Genomic DNA, 17,462 nt, shown 5'->3' with positions numbered 1-17,462 from the left:
TAAATAAAAAAAGTCCCAAAAAGTGTCTTTATTTTGCATAAAATACATTTTATTGCCCCTACACTAAATAAAAACAAAAAACCTACGCATATTAGGTATCTACACGACCGTAATAACCTGAAGAATTAATCTAATGGGTTATTTAGCGTGAAACGTGAACGGGATAAAAAATAAAGAAGAAAAGCTATGCCGAGAATCGCTTTTTCCTATATTCATGCCGTAAAAAAAAAAATTTTTTACCACCAAACCGTGGGAAAAAAAAATACTATTTCTCTCGCATAAAACAAGGCCTCATACAGCCACGTCAATGAAAAAATAAAAAAGTTATGGCTGCTGAAGCGCAGAGAGGCAAAAACAGAAAAATTGAGCTGGTCATTAACGTCTTTTCAGGCCCGGTCATTAAGGGGTTAAAATACACTGATGTAGAGAACAAGAAGGCTAATCAAAAGATAACATTTATTCTACAGTGCTATATAATGTAGTAGCACAGCGGGATACTAAATCAGACGAGCTGGTAAATGTATAATACAAAGAAATGTGATGACCACAAATAAGGTTCAGAGACACATGTCTCCACACATAAACATGTCACTGACCCAACCAAATATAGAAAGGGATGGCAACCAACACTTAGTATCAGTATGTATGTAGCTAAATAGAAACCAGGAAATCACCAAAAAAGTCAAAAAAGGTCCCAGAGACGCGCGTTTCAGTACCCTTTGAAAAAGCTACCGCGAAACGCGCGTCGGGGCTCTGGTTGTGGAGTTCACTTCAGGCTAATCATGCAACACATGGGTTGGTATAGTCTCTGGGACCTTTTTTGACTTTTTTGGTGATTTCCTGGTTTCTATTTAGCTACATACATACTGATACTAAGTGTTGGTTGCCATCCCTTTCTATATTTGGTTGGGTCAGTGACATGTTTATGTGTGGAGACATGTGTCTCTGAACCTTATTTGTGGTCATCACATTTCTTTGTATTATACATTTACCAGCTCGTCTGATTTAGTATCCCGCTGTGCTACTACATTATATAGCACTGTAGAATAAATGGCATCTTTTGATTAGCCTTCTTGTTCTCTACATCAGTGTATTTTAATTGTTTGTGTATATTTTAGGTCCTGATGGCCAATATGTTTTTATGATTCATTGTAATAAAGGATTTATATATGTTTGCAAGGTACTAATTGTACTTGGTGTTATTCTTCCCTTTGAGGGGGTGTGATATGTCCTCACATACAGTTATGGGTATTCTTCGTTTTCCAAAAACAGCACGTATAAAGATGCCCGCCAAAAAGAAGTGCATATCACTTCTTGGGATGTTCTTGGAGCGTTTTTTTCATTTACTCTATTGAAAAACAGCCCCAAAAACGGCTGTAAAAAACGCTGCCAAAAACGTGAGTTTGATTAAAAAATGGCTGAAAATCAGGAGCTGTTTTCCCTTTGTTTAGTAAGCATGTGAACATACCCTTATCCTTTTGGTGTGTCCTATCCCTTCTACCAGCTGCCATTTGTACAATCACACCCAAAATGGCAGCCGGACACTGCTTAGCAATTTGAAGACACCTTTTCCTGGCCTGTAGGAGGGGGGGTAAGATTCCCTCCCACATTTACGGAGCTGTGAGTCAGGTTGCTTTGCCTTATTCACCTTGCCGGAATTCTGGGAAGTGCTCGCTCTGGTGGCCAACATAGGAAAACATGTCAAATTATTATTTAATATTTAATACTTTCCACCATGTGGAAGAAAGAAAAAATACAGCAAACAACTTAAAAAATCTAATAGAAATAAGTAACTTACTTCGCGACACAAAACCGGTTTGCTCCGGGTCAATCAGGAACGGTAACAATGATTGCATCCTGTTAGCTATGAGTTTGGCGTACAATTTAGCATCCACGTTCAAAAGAGATATGGGACGATAACTGCTGCATTGCGAAGGGTCTTGACCCTGTTTTGGTATTACCAAAATATGTGCTCAAGTGCTGAGGGTGAGAAATGTTAAGAAGCGTCAAGAGAGTTACACACTTTGAGGAAAAATTGTAGCAAGATGTCTCCAAACTGTTTATAGCATGAGGCTGGAAGACCGTCAGGTCCCGGGGACTTACCAGAGGGCATACTCGAAAGCGCGTCACGGAGTTCTGTAATTGTGAAAGGAGACTCGAGCAGGGTTTTTTGTGTATCAGTTAAGGTACGAAGAGAGAGGGAATCTAGGAAAAACTCAATCATTATGGTTCTGTCTGCAAGATCCTTGGGAGTCTCCCCAGGTCGTAGATCATTTAGTGATTGATAGAAGGAGCAAAACTCAGCTGCAATGTTATTTGTGTCCGCGAGCACAGCTCCAGTAGAGGACCGGATTTTGGGGACATAGCCAAAAAGAGACGACAGCAGAACTAAGTATGTCATGAGTTTGCTCCCCTTGTCACCATGCATATAGTATTTGTGAGTAGCAGAGGTGTACACCTTTGCCGTTCGCAAGTTCAAGCATTGTTTGAGTTTTTCTCTGCAAACTATTAGTGAGGAAAGAACACCTTGAGCCGCAGAACATTTGTGTTGGTTTTCAAGATCAGATATTTGGGAAAGGAGGTCGTCAATTTCCCTGTTCCTCTCTCTTTTCATAAACAAACCCATACTTATTAGGACACCCCTGACCACTGGTTTATGAGCCTTTCCAAATAGTGCTGGTGGAGACATCAAGCGTATCATTCTCCACGAAGTAAGATTTCAGTGCGGACTCAATTCGCTGCTTATTACGTGAGGAGTAGAGGAGAGTTTCACTGAGTTTCCAGTTATATTGTCTAGGCAAAAGAGTGTGTATATTAAGGAACATGGACATTGGGGCAAGGTCCGACATGAGAATATTGCCTATAGAGGGCGAATCTACTAAGGGGAGTTGGTGGTTTGTGATGAATAGGTAGTCTAATCTCTGGTAAAAATGGTGGGGGTGGGAGTAGAAGGTGTAGTCCCTAGTCAGAGGCGTAGCTAGGTTCTCCTAGCTGGTGCAAAGATTCAGATTGGCGCCCCCCCCCCCAACTTATTTCCCGACATCTCCTTCCCCCTCGCCATGTTTTCTTTCCCTACCAATCAATGAGATGTCATTTTTTGTTCACAATTTTTTTAATGTAACTTGAGTATAAAAGCATTTCTACATTTTACAAGCGATATAGTTCTATAATGTAATTAACATAAAAATATATTAAAAGAAAATAAATTAAAGAGGCCACACACAGCCCCCTGTAGATAGCGCCACACAGCCCCTCTCTTGTAGATAGTGCCACACACAGCCCCCTGTAGATAGTGCCACACACAGCCCCCAGTAGATAGTGCCACACACAGCCCCCCTTGTAAATAGTGCCACACACAGCCCCCCTTGTAAATAGTGCCACACACAGCCCCCCTTGTAAATAGTGCCACACACAGCCCCCCTTGTAACTAGTGCCACACACAGCCCCCCTTGTAACTAGTGCCACACACAGCCCCCCTTGTAAATAGTGCCACACACAGCCCCCCTTGTAAATAGTGCCACACACAGCCCCCCTTGTAACTAGTGCCACACACAGCCCCCCTTGTAAATAGTGCCACACACAGCCCCCCTTGTAAATAGTGCCACACACAGCCCCCCTTCTAAATAGTACCACACACAGCCCCCCTTGTAAATAGTGCCACACACAGCCCCCCTTGTAGATAGTGCCACACACAGCCCGCTGCCCCTTTATAAATAGCGTCACACTCCCCCCCCTTTTAAATAGCGCCACACTCCCACCTTTTTTAAATAGCGCCACACTGTGAATAGACCAGTCAGCAGTAGCCTACTGCTACGACTCTCCGCTCTGCCTGGTGTGACTTACCGGAGGAGCCGAGGAGGTCATGCGGCGCAGGCAGCTGCAGAGTTTCTTCTGACTAGGGTCGGTGACAGCCAGGGCCGGCCTTAGGTTGGATGGCGCCCTGTGCGGGACTCTCTATTGCCGCCCCCTACACAAACCAAAAATTAACCACATATATAGACACGCTGGAACATATATAATGTACATACATAAAGACAGATATTTAGACATACAGGCAAATATACACTACCGTTCAAAATGTTGGGGTCACCCAGACAATTTTGTGTTTTCCATGAAAATTCACACTTATATTTATCAAATTAGTTGCAAAATGACTAGAAAATACAGTCAAGACATTGACAAGGTTAGAAATAATGATTTTTATTTCAAATAATAATTTTCTCCTTCAGACTTTGCTTTCGTCTTGGAATGCTCCATTTGCAGCAATTCCAGCATTGCAGACCTTTGGCATTCTAGCTGTTAATTTGCTGAGGTAATCGGGAGAAATTTCACCCCATGCTTCCAGAAGCCCCTCCCACAAGTTGGATTGGCTTGATGGGCACTTCTTGCATACTATACGGTCAAGCTGCTCCCACAACAGCTCTATGGGGTTGAGATCTGGTGACTGCGCTGGCCACTCCATTACAGATAGAATACCAGCTGCCTGCTTCTTCCCTAAAGAGTTCTTGCATAATTTGGAGGTGTGCTTTGCGTCATTGTCCTGTTGTAGGATGAAATTGGCTCCAATCAAGCGCTGTCCACAGGGTATGGCATGGTGTTGCAAAATTGAGTGATAGCCTTCCTTATTCAAAATCCCTTTTACCTTGTACAAATCTCCCACTTTACCAGCACCAAAGCAACCCCAGACCATCACATGACCTCCACCATGCTTGACAGATGGCGTCAGGCACTCTTCCAGCATCTTTTCAGTTGTTCTGCGTCTCACAAATGTACTTCTGTGTGATCCAAACAACTCAAACTTCGATTCGTCTGTCCATAACACTTTTTTCCAATCTTCCTCTGTCCAATGTCTGTGCTTTTGCCCATATTAATCTTTTCCTTTTATTAGCCAGTCTCAGATATGGCTTTTTCTTTGCCACTCTGCCCTGAAGGCCAGCATCCCGGAGTCGCCTCTTCACTGTAGACGTTGACACTTGCGTTTTGCGGGTACTATTTAATGAAGCTGCCAGTTGAGGACCTGTGAGGCGTCTATTTCTCACACTAGAGACTCTAATGTACTTGTCTTGTTGCTCAGTTGTGCAGCGGGGCCTCGCACTTCTCTTTCTACTCTGGTTAGAGCCTGTGTGTGCTGTCCTCTGAAGGGAGTAGTACACACCGTTGTAGAAAATCTTCAGTTTCTTGGCAATTTCTCGCGTGGAATAGCCTTCATTTCAAAGAACAAGAATAGACTGTCGAGTTTCACATGAAAGCTCTCTTTTTCTAGCCATTTGGAGAGTTTAATTGAACCCAAAAATGTAATGCTCCAGATTCTCAACTAGCTCAAAGAAAGGTCAGTTTTATAGCTCCTCTAAACATCAAAACTGTTTACAACGGTGCTAACATAATCGCACAAGGGTTTTCAAGTGTTTTCTAATTATCCATTTGCCTTCTAACACAGTTAGCAAACACAATGTACCATTAGAACACTGGAGTGATGGTTGCTGGAAATAGGCCTCTATACACCTATGTAGATATTGCATTAAAAAACAGACGTTTGCAGCTAGAATAGTCATTTAGCACATTAACAATGTATAGAGTGTATTTCTGATTAATGTAGTGTTATCTTCATTGAAATAAAATTTGCTTTTCTTTCAAAAATAAGGAAATTTCTAAGTGACCCTAAACTTTTGAATCTTGTAATCTGTGAGGAGTACATCAGGGTATATGTAATATGTGAGGAGTACATCAGGGTATATGTAATCAGTGAGTAGTACATCAGGGTATATGTAATATGTGAGGAGTACATCAGGGTATATGTAATATGTGAGGAGTACATCAGGGTATATGTAATCAGTGAGTAGTACATCAGGGTATATGTAATATGTGAGGAGTACATCAGGGTATATGTAATCAGTGAGTAGTACATCAGGGTATATGTAATATGTGAGGAGTACATCAGGATATATGTAATATGTGAGGAGTACATGAGGGTGTATGTAATATGTGAGGGGTACATCAGGGTATATGTAATATGTGAGGAGTACATCAGGGTATATGTAATATGTGAGGAGCACATCAGGGTATATGTAATATGTGAGGAGTACATCAGGATATATGTAATATGTGAGGAGTAAATCAGGATATATGTAATATGTGAGGAGTACATCAGGGTATATGTAATATGTGAGGAGTACATCAGGGTATATGTAATCTGTGAGGAGTACATCAGGATATATGTAATATGTGAGGAGTACATCAGGATATATGTAATCTGTGAGGAGTACATCAGGATATATGTAATATGTGAGGAGTACATCAGGATATATGTAATATGTGAGGAGTACATCAGGGTATATGTAATATGTGAGGAGTACATCAGGGGTATATGTAATATGTGAGGAGTACATCAGGATATATGTAATATGTGAGGAGTACATCAGGGTATATGTAATATGTGAGGAGTACATCAGGGTATATGTAATCTGTGAGGAGTACATCAGGGTATATGTAATATGTGTGGAGTACATCAGGGTACATGTAATATGTGAGGAGTACATCAGGGTACATGTAATATGTGAGGAGTACATCAGGGTATATGTAATCTGTGAGGAGTACATCAGGGTATATGTAATCTGTGAGGAGTACATCAGGATATATGTAATATGTGAGGAGTACATCAGGATATATGTAATATGTGAGGAGTACATCAAGATATATGTAATGTGTGAGGAGTACATCAGGGTATATGTAATATGTGAGGAGTACGTCAGGGTATATGTAATATGTGAGGAGTACATCAGGATATATGTAATATGTGAGGAGTACATCAGGATATATGTAATATGTGAGGAGTACATCAGGGTATATGTAATATGTGAGGAGTACCTCAGGGTATATGTAATCTGTGAGGAGTACATCAGGGTATATGTAATATGTGAGGAGTACATCAGGCTATATGTAATATGTGAGGAGTACATCAGGGTATATGTAATATGTGAGGAGTACATCAGGGTATATGTAATATGTGAGGAGTACATCAGGATATATGTAATATGTGAGGAGTACATCAGGATATATGTAATATGTGAGGAGTACATCAGGGTATATGTAATATGTGAGGAGTACATCAGGGTATATGTAATATGTGAGGAGTACATCAGGATATATGTAATATGTGAGGAGTACATCAGGGTATATGTAATATGTGAGGAGTACATCAGGGTATATGTAATATGTGAGGAGTACATCAGGGTATATGTAATATGTGAGGAGTACATCAGGGTATATGTAATATGTGAGGAGTACATCAGGGTATATGTAATATGTGAGGAGTACATCAGGATATATGTAATATGTGAGGAGTACATCAGGATATATGTAATATGTGAGGAGTACATCAGGATATATGTAATATGTGAGGAGTACATCAGGGTATATGTAATATGTGAGGAGCACATCAGGATATATGTAATATCTGAGGAGTACATCAGGGTATATGTAATCTGTGAGGAGTACATCAGGGTATATTTAATATGTGAGGAGTACATTAGGAATGTGTAATATGTGAGGAGTACATCAGGGTATATGTAATATGTGAGGAGTACATCAGGATATATGTAATATGTGAGGAGTACATCATGGTATATGTAATATCTGAGGAGTACATCAGGGTATATGTAATCTGTGAGGAGTACATCAGGGTATATGTAATATGTGAGGAGTACATCAGGATATATGTAATATGTGAGGAGTACATCAGGGTATATGTAATATGTGAGGAGTACATCAGGGTATATGTCATATGTGAGGAGTACATCAGGGTATATGTAATATGTGAGGAGTACATCAGGATATATGTAATATGTGAGGAGTACATCAGGGTATATGTAATATGTGAGGAGTACATCAGGGTATATGTAATATGTGAGGAGTACATCAGGGTATATGTAATATGTGAGGAGTACATCAGGATATATGTAATATGTGAGGAGTACATCAGGGTATATGTAATATGTGAGGAGTACATCAGGGTATATGTAATATGTGAGGAGTACATCAGGGTATATATGTAATATGTGAGGAGTACATCAGGGTATATGTAATATGTGAGGAGTACATCAGGGTATATGTAATATTTGAGGAGTACATCAGGGTATATGTAATATGTGAGGAGTACATCAGGGTATATGTAATATGTGAGGAGTACATCAGGATATATGTAATATGCGAGGAGTACATCAGGGTATATGTAATATGTGAGGAGTACATCAGGGTATATGTAATATGTGAGGAGTACATCAGGGTATATATGTAATATGTGAGGAGTACATCAGGGTATATGTAATATGTGAGGAGTACATCAGGGTATATGTAATATGTGAGGAGTACATCAGGGTATATGTAATATGTGAGGAGTACATCAGGATATATGTAATATGTGAGGAGTACATCAGGATATATATAATATGTGAGGAGTACATCAGGGTGTATGTAATATGTGAGGAGTACATCAGGGTATATGTAATATGTGAGGAGTACATCAGGGTACATGTAATATGTGAGGAGTACATCAGGGTATATGTAATATGTGAGGAGTACATCAGGGTATATGTAATATGTGAGGAGTACATCAGGGTATATGTAATATGTGAGGAGTACATCAGGGTATATGTAATATGTGTGGAGTACATCAGGGTATATGTAATATGTGTGGAGTACATCAGGATATATGTAATATGTGAGGAGTTGTTAGGGATCTGCCAGGTACTTCATCTAGCTATACTCCTGGGATTAATCAATCCACACCTGAGGCCAGACCTGTTCGACTGACACCATCTCCCACCAACCAGGGTGGCAGGCTCAGGAGTGGGAGAGCCTATCGCGGCCTGGTCTCTCGGAGTTAGCTCCGCCCCCTGCCCTTTATTACCTGCCCTGTGCTCTCCCTCAGTGCTTGTAATTCTTTTGGATTCCTGGCCTCTGCTGCTTGCTCCAGCCTGCTTCTGCCGTGCTTCTGCCTTGCTGCAGTTCTGCTTGACCTGCTTGCTTGCCCTGGCTTGCTTCTGTCTCCGTGCCCGCTCGGGTGTACTCACTTCGTCCTGGTCCTGACTGTTCGTTCGCCGCCCCGTTTCCTCGTGGCGTTCCGTGGCTACTGCCCCTTCCCTTGCGTGTTCCCCGTTTGTCTTCCAGTGCACTTAGCCAGCGTAGGGACCGCCGCCCAGTTGTACCTCGTCGCCTAGGGCGGGTCGTTGCAAGTAGGCAGGGACAGGGCGGTGGGTAGATTAGGGCTCACTTTCCCTTCACCTCCTTCCTGCCATTACATAATTACAAGCCCTTACCTAGTCTACCCTTTCTCCTACGCTGACGCTATCATGGACCCCCTTGAGACCCTGACCCAGCAGATGCAGGGCCTCTCCCTACAGGTCCAGGCCCTGGCCCAAAGGGTCAATCAGGGTGACGCTGCTTTAGTAGTACCCCTCACCTCACCTCTAGAACCCGACCTCAAGTTACCTGACCGGTTTTCAGGGGACCGTAAGACGTTTCTCTCCTTCCGGGAGAGTTGCAGACTGTATTTCCGCCTAAAGCCCCACTCCTCAGGTTCCGAGAACCAGCGGGTGGGTATCATCATATCCCGACTCCAGGAAGGGCCCCAAGAGTGGGCCTTCTCCTTGGCTCCTGACGCCCCTGAACTTTCCTCTGTTGATCGTTTTTTCTCTGCCCTCGGACTCATTTACGACGAGACTGACAGGACTGCTTTAGCCGAGAGTCAGCTGGTGACCTTACGTCAGGGTAGGAGACCGGTTGAGGAATACTGTTCTGATTTTAGGAAGTGGTGCGTAGCTTCTCAGTGGAACGATCCGGCCCTAAGGTGCCAGTTTAGGTTAGGATTATCTGACGCCCTGAAGGATCTGCTGGTTAGCTACCCCTCGCCTGACTCCCTTGACCAGGTTATGGCCCTAGCAGTACGACTTGACCGACGTCTCAGGGAACGTCAGCTTGAACGCTTCAGTGTGCTCCCCTCTGACTTTTCTGCGATTCCCCCCGAGGTCCCGTCTCCTCGCCCCTCCACGGAGGACTCGGAGGTACCTATGCAACTCGGGGCCTCCATGTTCCCTCGACAACGTAGGGAGTTTCGCAGAATGAATGGTCTCTGCTTCTACTGTGGGGACGACAAGCATCTACTGAACACCTGTCCCAGGCGCAAGAATAAGAAGCCGGAAAACTTCCGCGCCTAAGTGATCATCGGGGAGGTCACTTGGGCGCACAGGTATTTCCCGTTAATGTGAAACGCAATAAAATTTTGCTTCCCTTTCAGGTCTCGTTTGCTGGCCGGTCTGCCACGGGCAGTGCTTTCGTGGATTCTGGCTCATCTGCTAATATCATGTCTGTGGAATTTGCTATGTCTCTAAAGATGCCTTGTATTGATTTACCTTATCCTATCCCTGTAGTAGGAATCGACTCCACTCCTCTTGCTAATGGTTATTTTACTCAGCATACTCCTGTTTTTGAACTCCTGGTTGGCTCCATGCATTTGGAGCAGTGCTCTGTACTGGTGATGCAGGGATTATCGTCTGATCTGGTATTAGGTCTTCCCTGGTTGCAGTTGCATAATCCCACGTTTGATTGGAATACTGGGGATCTCACCAAATGGGGTAATGAATGTCTTATGTCATGTCTTCCTGTTAACTCTATTTCTCCCCGGGAGGAGGTAAACACGCTTCCTGAGTTTGTTCAGGACTTCGCCGATGTGTTTTCCAAGGAGGCCTCTGAGGTGTTGCCCCCCCATAGAGATTACGATTGTGCCATCGATTTGGTGCCTGGTGCCAAGCTTCCTAAGGGTAGGATATTTAATCTTTCATGTCCTGAACGTGAAGCGATGAGGGTATATATCCAAGAATGCCTGGCCAAGGGTTTCATTCGCCCCTCGACTTCTCCTGTAGGTGCTGGCTTCTTCTTCGTGGGGAAGAAGGATGGTGGTCTTAGGCCGTGCATTGATTATCGTAACCTGAATAAGGTCACCGTAAGGAACCAGTACCCACTTCCTTTGATTCCGGATCTTTTTAATCAGGTTCAGGGAGCCCAGTGGTTTTCTAAGTTCGATCTACGAGGGGCATATAACCTTATCCGCATCAAAGAGGGGGATGAGTGGAAAACTGCGTTCAACACACCCGAGGGTCATTTCGAATACCTGGTCATGCCCTTTGGGTTGTGTAATGCCCCTGCTGTCTTCCAGAATTTTATTAATGAAATCCTGAGAGATTACCTGGGGATATTTCTTGTTGTGTACCTTGATGACATACTGGTGTTTTCCAAGGACTGGTCCTCCCACGTGGAGCATGTCAGGAAGGTGCTCCAGGTCCTTCGGGAGAATAATCTGTTTGCTAAGACTGAAAAATGTGTCTTTGGGGTACAGGAGATACCATTTTTAGGGCAAATCCTCACTCCTCATGAATTCCGCATGGACCCTGCCAAGGTTCAAGCTGTGGCGGAATGGGTCCAACCTGCCTCCCTTAAGGCGTTACAGTGTTTTTTAGGGTTCGCCAACTATTACAGGAGATTTATTGCCAACTTCTCGGTCGTCGCTAAGCCTCTTACGGACCTCACCCGCAAGGGTGCCGATGTCCTCCATTGGCCCCCTGAGGCCGTCCAGGCCTTTGAGACTCTCAAGAAGTGCTTTATCTCGGCCCCCGTGCTGATTCAGCCCAACCAAGAGGAGCCATTTATTGTGGAGGTTGACGCTTCCGAGGTGGGAGTGGGGGCCGTCTTGTCCCAGGGTACCAGCTCCCTCACCCATCTCCGCCCCTGTGCTTACTTCTCTAGGAAGTTTTCGCCCACGGAGAGTAATTATGATATTGGCAACCGCGAACTTCTAGCCATTAAATGGGCGTTTGAGGAGTTGCGGCACTTCCTGGAGGGGGCCAGACACCAGGTAACGGTCCTTACGGATCACAAGAATCTGGTTTTCCTAGAATCGGCCCGGAGGCTTAATCCTAGACAAGCTCGGTGGGCACTATTCTTTACCAGATTTAATTTCTTGGTTACCTATAGGGCTGGGTCCAAGAATATTAAGGCTGACGCTCTGTCACGTAGTTTCATGGCCAATCCTCCTTCCGAGAAGGATCCCGCTTGTATTTTACCCCCTGGTATAATCGTCTCTGCCACGGATTCTGATTTAGCTTCTGATATCGCGGCTGATCAGGGTGCAGCTCCCGGGAACGTCCCTGGGGACAAACTGTTTGTTCCCCTGCAATACCGGCTGAGGGTACTCAGGGAAAACCATGACTCCGCTCTATCTGGTCATCCTGGCATCTTGGGCACCAAACACCTCATTACCAGAAACTATTGGTGGCCTGGGTTGCCTAAAGATGTTAGGGCTTACGTCGCCGCTTGTGAGGTTTGCGCTAGGTCCAAAACCCCTAGGTCCCGACCTGCGGGCCTACTACGTTCCTTGCCCATTCCCCAGAGACCTTGGACCCATATCTCCATGGATTTTATCACCGATTTGCCTCCATCTCAGGGCAAGTCGGTGGTGTGGGTGGTAGTCGACCGCTTCAGCAAGATGTGCCACTTTGTGCCCCTTAAGAAGCTACCTAACGCCAAGACGTTAGCTTCTTTGTTCGTGAAACACATCCTGCGTCTCCATGGGGCCCCAGTCAATATCGTTTCTGACAGAGGGGTACAATTTGTTTCCTTATTTTGGAGAGCTTTTTGTAAAAAGTTGGAGATTGATCTGTCCTTCTCCTCCGCCTTCCATCCCGAAACTAATGGCCAAACGGAAAGGACCAACCAATCCCTGGAACAATATTTAAGGTGTTTCATCTCGGACTGTCAATTCGATTGGGTCTCATTCCTTCCCCTTGCTGAATTTTCCCTGAATAACCGGGTCAGTAACTCGTCAGGGGTCTCCCCGTTTTTCTGTAATTTCGGGTTTAACCCAAGGTTCCCTTCCGTCTCCCCTGGTTGTTCCAATAATCCTGAGGTAGAGGAGGTTCATCGGGAACTGTGCACTGTCTGGGCCCAGGTTCAGAAGAACCTAGAGGCGTCCCAGAGCGCACAAAAGATTCAGGCGGATAGTAGACGTTCTGCTAACCCCCGGTTTGTCGTCGGGGATTTGGTCTGGTTGTCGTCCAGGAACTGGCGCCTTAAGGTCCCGTCCAGGAAGTTTGCTCCCCGATTCATTGGACCTTATAAGATCATTGAAGTCCTCAACCCAGTATCCTTCCGTCTGGAGCTCCCCCCATCCTTTCGCATACATGACGTCTTCCATGCCTCCCTCCTTAAACGCTGCTCCCCGTCCTGGTCCCCCTCGAGGATACCTCCTGTTCCCGTTCTCACCCCTGAGGGGGTGGAATTCGAGGTGGCCAAGATTATGGACAGTAGGATGGTCCAGGGCTCCCTCCAGTACCTGGTCCATTGGAAAGGATACGGGCCGGAGGAGAGGACTTGGGTACCTGCCCGTGATGTTCACGCTGGGGTATTGATCAGGAGGTTCCACCTCCTCTTCCCCACTAAACCGGGTCCCCTTAGTAAGGGTCCGGTGGCCCCTCATAAAAGGGGGAGTACTGTTAGGGATCTGCCAGGTACTTCATCTAGCTATACTCCTGGGATTAATCAATCCACACCTGAGGCCAGACCTGTTCGACTGACACCATCTCCCACCAACCAGGGTGGCAGGCTCAGGAGTGGGAGAGCCTATCGTGGCCTGGTCTCTCGGAGTTAGCTCCGCCCCCTGCCCTTTATTACCTGCCCTGTGCTCTCCCTCAGTGCTTGTAATTCTTTTGGATTCCTGGCCCCACTGCTGCTTGCTCCAGCCTGCTTCTGCCGTGCTTCTGCCTTGCTGCAGTTCTGCTTGACCTGCTTGCTTGCCCTGGCTTGCTTCTGTCTCCGTGCCCGCTCGGGTGTACTCACTTCATCCTGGTCCTGACTGTTCGTTCGCCGCCCCGTTTCCTCGTGGCGTTCCGTGGCTACTGCCCCTTCCCTTGCGTGTTCCCTGTTTGTCTTCCAGTGCACTTAGCCAGCGTAGGGACCGCCGCCCAGTTGTACCTCGTCGCCTAGGGCGGGTCGTTGCAAGTAGGCAGGGACAGGGCGGTGGGTAGATTAGGGCTCACTTTCCCTTCACCTCCTTCCTGCCATTACAGGAGTACATCAGGGTATATGTAATATGTGAGGAGCACATCAGGATATATGTAATATGTGAGGAGTACATCAGGATATATGTAATCTGTGAGGAGTACATCAGGGTATATGTAATATGTGAGGAGTACATCAGGGTATATGTAATCTGTGAGGAGTACATCAGGGTATATGTAATATGTGAGGAGTACATCAGGGTATATGTAATCTGTGAGGAGTACATCAGGGTATATGTAATCTGTGAGGAGTACATCAGGGTATATGTAATATGTGAGGAGTACATCAGGGTATATGTAATATGTGAGGAGTACATCAGGATATATGTAATATGTGAGGAGTACATCAGGGTATATGTAATATGTGAGGAGTACATCAGGGTATATGTAATATGTGAGGAGTACATCAGGCTATATGTAATATGTGAGGAGTACATCAGGGTATATGTAATCTGTGAGGAGCACATCAGGGTATATGTAATATGTGAGGAGTACATCAGGGTATATGTAATCTGTGAGGAGTATATCAGGGTATATGTAATATGTGAGGAGTACATCAGGATATATGTAATATGTGAGGAGTACATCAGGATATATGTAATCTGTGAGGAGTACATCAGGGTATATGTAATATGTGAGGAGTACATCAGGGTATATGTAATCTGTGCGGAGTACATCAGGATATATGTAATATGTGTGGAGTACATCAGGGTATATATAATATGTGAGGAGCACATCAGGATATATATAATATGTGAGGAGTACATCAGGGTATATGTAATATGCGCGGAGTACATCAGTGTATATGTAATATGTGAGGAGTACATCAGGGTATATGTAATATGTGAGGAGTACATCAGGGTATATGTAATATGTGAGGAGTACATCAGGGTATATGTAATATGTGAGGAGTACATCAGGGTATATGTAATATGTGAGGAGTACATCAGGATATTGTAACGGCAGGGGGTAGGGAGACGGACAAGTGAGCCCTAATCTACCCGCCACTCTGTCCCTGCCTACTTGCAACGACCCGCCCTAGGCGACGGGGTACAACTGGGCGGCGGTCCCTGCGCTCAGTAAGTGCACGACAAACACGACAAACATACAAGGAACACAAGCAAGGAAAAGGGGCCGTTGCCCACGGCAACACCGTAAGCAACCAGAGTGGTGAACGAGCCGAGTCAAGCCAGGAGTGTGCGAGGTACAAAACGAAAAGCAGAAGAGTAGTCGGTAAGCCAGGGTCGGTATGGAGCAGGATCAAAAATAGCAGGAGCTGTAGCTGGGCCAGGAACCACAAGGAAGGAAACAAAAGCAATAACAAGCACCGAGGGACAGGAAGTGCAGGCTTAAATAGACCGAGGGCGGGAGCTAGCTGAGTCTGGCCAGGTTACGATAGGCTCTCCCACTCCTAAGCCTGCCAGCCTGAATGGTGGAAGCAGGAGTCAGTCTCAGGGATGTATTCTCAGGTGCTGACTGATTAGTTCTGGGAGTTAACCCCGCAGTGCCTGGCAGATCCTTTACAGATATATGTAATATGTGAGGAGTACATCAGGATATATGTAATATGTGAGGAGTACATCAGGATATATGTAATATGTGAGGAGTACATCAGGGTATATGTAATATGTGAGGAGTACATCAGGGTATATGTAATCTGTGAGGAGTACATCAGGGTATATGTAATATGTGAGGAGTACATCAGGATATATGTAATATGTGAGGAGTACATCAGGATATATGTAATATGTGAGGAGTACATCAGGATATATGTAATATGTGAGGAGTACATCAGGATATATGTAATATGTGAGGAGTACATCAGGGTATATGTAATGTGTGAGGAGTACATCTGGGTATATGTAATATGTGAGGAGTACATCAGGGTATATGTAATATGTGAGGAGTACATCAGGGTATATGTAATATGTGAGGAGTACATCAGGGTGTATGTAATATGTGAGTAAGTACATCAGGGTATATGTAATATATGAGGAGTACATCAGGGTATATGTAATATGTGAGGAGTACATCAGGGTATATGTAATATGTGAGGAGTACATCAGGATATATGTAATATGTGAGGAGTACATCAGGATATATGTAATATGTGAGGAGTACATGAGGGTGTATGTAATATGTGAGGGGTACATCAGGGTATATGTAATATGTGAGGAGTACATCAGGGTATATGTAATATGTGAGGAGTACATCAGGATATATGTAATATGTGAGGAGCACATCAGGATATATGTAATATGTGAGGAGTACATCAGGGTATATGTAATATGTGAGGAGTACATCAGGGTATATGTAATATGTGAGGAGTACATCAGGGTATATGTAATATGTGAGGAGTACATCAGGGTATATGTAATATGTGAGGAGTACATCAGGGTATATGTAATATGTGAGGAGTACATCAGGGTATATGTAATATGTGAGGAGTACATCAGGATATATGTAATGTGTGAGAAGTACATCAGGATATATGTAATGTGTGAGGAGTACATCAGGGTATATGTAATATGTGAGGAGTACATCAGGATATATGTAATATGTGAGGAGTACATCAGGATATATGTAATATGTGAGGAGTACATCAGGGTATATGTAATATGTGAGGAGTACAATAGGGGAAAAGGTAATCTGTGAGGAGTACATCAGGATATATGTAATATGTGAGGAGTACATCAGGATATATGTAATCTGTGAGGAGTACATCAGGGTATATGTAATATGTGAGGAGTACATCAGGGTATATGTAATATGTGAGGAGTACATCAGGGTATATGTAATATGTGAGGAGTACATCAGGGTATATGTAATATGTGAGGAGTACATCAGGGTATATGTAATATGTGAGGAGTACATCAGGGTATATGTAATATGTGAGGAGTACATCAGGGTATATGTAATCTGTGAGGAGTACATCAGGGTATATGTAATGTGTGAGGCGTACATCAGGGTATATGTAATGTGTGAGGAGTACATCAGGGTATATGTAATATTTGAGGAGTACATCAGGGTATATGTAATATATGAGGAGTACATCAGGGTATATGTAATATGTGAGGAGTACATCAGGGTATATGTAATATGTGAGGAGTACATCAGGGTATATGTAATATGTGAGGAGTACATCAGGGTATATGTAATATGTGAGGAGTACATCAGGGTATATGTAATATGTGAGGAGTACATCAGGATATATGTAATATGTGAGGAGTACATCAGGGTATATGTAATATGTGAGGAGTACATCAGGGTATATGTAATATGTGAGGAGTACATCAGGATATATGTAATCTGTGAGGAGTACATCAGGATATATGTAATATGTGAGGAGTACATCAG

The sequence above is a fragment of the Rhinoderma darwinii genome, chromosome 1 (genome assembly GCF_050947455.1).
Source record: "Rhinoderma darwinii isolate aRhiDar2 chromosome 1, aRhiDar2.hap1, whole genome shotgun sequence".
NCBI classification, from domain to species: domain Eukaryota; kingdom Metazoa; phylum Chordata; class Amphibia; order Anura; family Rhinodermatidae; genus Rhinoderma; species Rhinoderma darwinii.
Note: the sequence above shows the minus strand (reverse complement) of the source record.